The following is a 4,452-nucleotide window of genomic DNA, read 5'->3' on the forward strand; positions in this document are numbered from 1 at the left end:
GGGGATGATGGTGGAGCGTTTGAAGCATGAAGGGACTTCGCACAGCTCCAGTGATCTGTTGAAGATCAGTGTGAAGATGGGGGCCAGCTGGTCAGCACAGGATTTCAGACAGACTGGTGTAACACAATCTGGGCCTGGTGCTTTTTTCCTTTTCTGCTTCCGGAAGACCTGGCGCATCTCGTCTTCGCTGATCTGATTTGCAGGTGTGGGGGAGAGGAGGGTTGCTGGAGGTGTGAATGGTTGCATGGAGAGGTGTTCAGGGCGGGTGTGGGGTGTTTTTTCAAACCTGCAGTAGAACTCATTCAGATCGTCTGCCAGTTGTTGATTCTCCACAGTGCTGGGGGATGGTGTCTTGTAGTTGGTGATCTCTTTCAGACTTTCAGAGTCACTGGAAGATAATTGAATCCTTATTTTTTCAGAATAATTCCTCTTTGCCACTCTGATCTCCTTTTCCAGTGTGTATTTAGCCTGTTTATACAAGACATTGTCCCCCTTCCTGTAAGCATCTTCTTTGGCCTGACGGAGCTGTCTGAGTTTTGCAGTGAACCATGGTTTGTCATTGTTGTAAGTTAAGTGAGTCCTGGTAGGAATGCACATGTCTTCACAGAAACTGATATAAGATGTTACAGTCTCTGTGAGCTTGTCCAGATCGGTGGCAGCAGCTTCAAAAACACTCCAATCAGTGAGGTCAAAACAAGCTTGTAAATCCTGCTCTGCTTCATTAGTCTATCTTTTTACAGTCCTTAATACAGGTTTAGCAGATTTCAGTTTCTACCTGTAGGTCGGTATAAGATGAACCAAACAGTGATCAGAGAGTTCTAAAGCAGCCCGTGGAACAGAGTGATATGCATTCTTTATTGTGGTGTAACAGTGATCCAGTATATTACTGTCTCTGGTGGGACATGTGATGTGCTGTCTGTATTTTGGCAGTTCACGGGAGAGACTGGCTTTATTAAAGTCCCCGAGAATGATTAAAACAGAGTCCGGGTGTTGTTGTTCTGTCTCTGTGATCTGATCAGCGAGTTTCTGTAAAGTGGAGCTCACGTGCGCTTGCGGAGGAATGTAAACACTGACGAGAATGAATGAGCAAAACTCCCGCGGCGAGTAGAAAGGCTTACAGTTAATGAAGAGCACTTCTAGTTCTGAACAGCACATCTTCTTTAACACAGTTACATCTGTACACCACCTCTCATTGATGTAAAAGCATGTTCCGCCGCCACGTGATTTCCCCGTTGATTCTGCGTCGCGATCCGCTCTGAACAGCTGAAAGCCTGGGAGACTCAACGCGCTGTCCAGAATGGCGTCTTTCAGCCAGGTTTCCGTGAAACACAGAGCAGCAGAGTTTGAAAAATCCTTATTTGTCCGGGAGAGCAGAAAGAGTTTGTCCATTCTGTTGGGTAGAGAGCAGAGGTTCGCCAGATGGATGCTAGTGTAGCATTTGGACCAATCAGACACACAACTTTTTGTTATATTTAACAAATAATATCTAACTCCCCCTCACTTAACCAAATGGCCAATTATGAGGGTCTATGGACCCTTCCCCCGGAATGATCGGCGCCATCTCACAACATACAAGACAGTTGTGATAGTACAAAACATTTTACTATCTTTGCCTTTTATGTATAGATTTTATTGATTTATCCAATTGTACTAGACCAAGAAATTTTGTGAAATTCATTTAAATATAATAAACATGAATGTAAATGCTAAAATTATATTAATTATTATGTGTTATTATGTTTAAAAATTGTGATCAAAACAAAAACAATTAAATAAACAACAAACATCAACCATTTCGATATTTATTGTGTCCATTTTTTTTAATGATTTGTTTTAAAAATGAATTTTTCAAAAGCACTTGTTCCACCCCATTGTCCCTATTCTTAAGGGCATTGTAGGCCTACTTGTTTACAAATATTTGTATTCCTCATCATTTCCAATCAAGCCCTAATTTTATCAAGTTATGCAAGAAATCAACAGTTAAAACAGTTACAAATATTTGTATTTCAGATACATAAAATGTTGGCCATGAAATTAGCCTTAGCTAAACAAAAGAGTTTGAGACCTTTGATTTCAATTTTATTTGAATTATTTAAAATGCCACGTCCATCATCTTACTTGAGATGTGGTGGAAATGACAATGTGGTTAAAAACTTTCAGACAAAAATTACAGAATTCTCCTGTGATTCATTTATATATTCAATGATGGAAATTGTTCGCAAAAAAATTATAGTGTGAAAAATGTTTTAAGAGCATTCAGAGGGCCAAAGTGCCCATAGTTGAAGAACACCCATTTATAAACCATTCAGGTTGACTTACTGCAATACTACAATATTTAAAAGTGTAAAACACATCAGAGGGCCAGTTTACTGGTGCTTAACCCACAAAAATTCACAAATTATTTGAAGAATTTCATTATTCCACATGAGCAACTTAAAACAATCATTCAGTAGTAGTCCAGAACCCAGTTATGCACTTGCCACTTACCACAAAGTTTCCTTTCCGATTTCTTCTCACAATCAAGCAGTCAGATCCTCCTTACTAGAAGGAAACAAACTCTCGGTTTCCATGACAACCTCTGTTTGAATCAGGGCGTAAAGTGGGAATATCGGGAATATCCCAGACTGGCCCAAAACTCCTGTCCAAGCGACTATTGATTAACGATGAGAAATGAAGTCTCACAGCTGCCTCACGTCAAAACGAGCAGATATTTCCAAAGAAATAATCGAAAATTGAGTAGTTGTTGTTGTTACTCTGACATAGGCTACCCTAAACATGCCATAATTATTAAAATATACTCTCAAATACAATTTATCCACAATGAGGTTCCTACCTGAGGAGTACTGGTATGTCCAAGCGACTAAATCCCGTGTGAAGAACTAAGAATAAAAGTGACGGTAACTAATGTTTAATCTTAACGAGCAGCGTGAAGAGTGCACGCCCGCGGTCCAGAGGCGTCTGCTTATGCCCACCTCTTTTACTTTCAAAGCTGAGACAGAAAAAAACCCTCCTGTCCTTGTTTTCACAGGACTAGAGGAGTATCGCCATGAGACAGCTAATAGTTAATGAAAAATCAACGGTCAGTTCTCTCCTCAACATAACAACACACAGCCAGACCACTGTCAATGAATCACTTCACTCGCTGCCAAGAGAATCGAAATCTGGAACCCCGTAAGATTGATTCTTTTGTCAGACTGATTGATTAGGTCACCTTTAAACAAATGTCTGTTAAACAAACTGTCAGTTATCGTAGTAGTTTAAATATAATATTTATCTTATCATTTATTACTGATTTACCACTTTCGTTTTATTTGAAGAATTACAGTTTTGCAAATATAAAATGTAAAAAAATATATATTATCACGGCATAATATTGTCAAACTAGCCTATGTGATGTTAAGGAGGATCTCTCAAAAATCTCATTTTTTCTCATGACCCGTCCCTCTCACAAAACGAATGGGGTAGGTTGACACTGCCATTAGAGAACCTGTTAGAGGCTTTTTTTTCCCAGAAAAAATGTAATTAAATGAAAAAGTAACATTATTATAACAACAAAAAATTATTTTAAAATATACTTTGAAACCCAGAAAACACACACATTACATAGCCTATCCTGTGACATACTATTTTTTAAATCTACAATTAATTTTTTTAAATTAAATTGATCTATAATTAAATATTCTTTAGATAGACTATCATTTCTTGATTTTAAGGTGAAATGACCAGGACATGTTATCATGAGCTTCATCCTTAAATCAATCTAACAGAACAATTCAATAGGGTTGGCCGCTGCTTCTTCTGGAAGTCTTCTAGCATTTAAATGGCTATAATTGATCTACCTTTGTTTCTCTGGGAGTATATAGCTTTCTTAACAGGGTTAAGAATTAAGTCAAAAGATGAGTAAACACAATAGATCCGTGATGATATGGGTTGGATAAACCTTATCATAACTTTAACTCCTGCAGATACTGTAGTAATGACATATTATGTAGGCTACAAGTTACTCAACCAGTGGTTCTCAACAGGTGGCCAAATAAGTCCACCATGTTTTTAGTTCATTTATTTTTATTACAACAGAAGTTACAGAGGTTCATAACAGTTTAAATCGAAGAGATTTTGAATATTGTCATGGAGAAAGGGTGGCCTCAGAGTCAAACAGGCCGAAAACCACTGTACCAAAATGGGTATATTTATATAACACTAGAGGGCGTACTGTACCCATGTAATTTTGGATGATTGACGATCACGTTATTCACCAAATATTTGATCAGACACCGAGTGGCAGGAAAGCTCTTAAAGCCATTGTTTTTTCTTTGTTATTGAACATAATTTTATTGTCCTTTCTGGAAATCTCAATTGTAGAAGGGCATGTTGTGGTGGGCTTTGTTTCTTTTTTGGCTCTCTCTTTACATGTTCCTCATCTTCCTTTACTTACCCAAAGTTACCCCCCCC

This window comes from Sinocyclocheilus grahami, unplaced genomic scaffold, assembly GCF_001515645.1.
Source record: "Sinocyclocheilus grahami isolate Dianchi unplaced genomic scaffold, SAMN03320097.WGS_v1.1 scaffold225.1, whole genome shotgun sequence".
Lineage (NCBI taxonomy): Eukaryota > Metazoa > Chordata > Actinopteri > Cypriniformes > Cyprinidae > Sinocyclocheilus > Sinocyclocheilus grahami.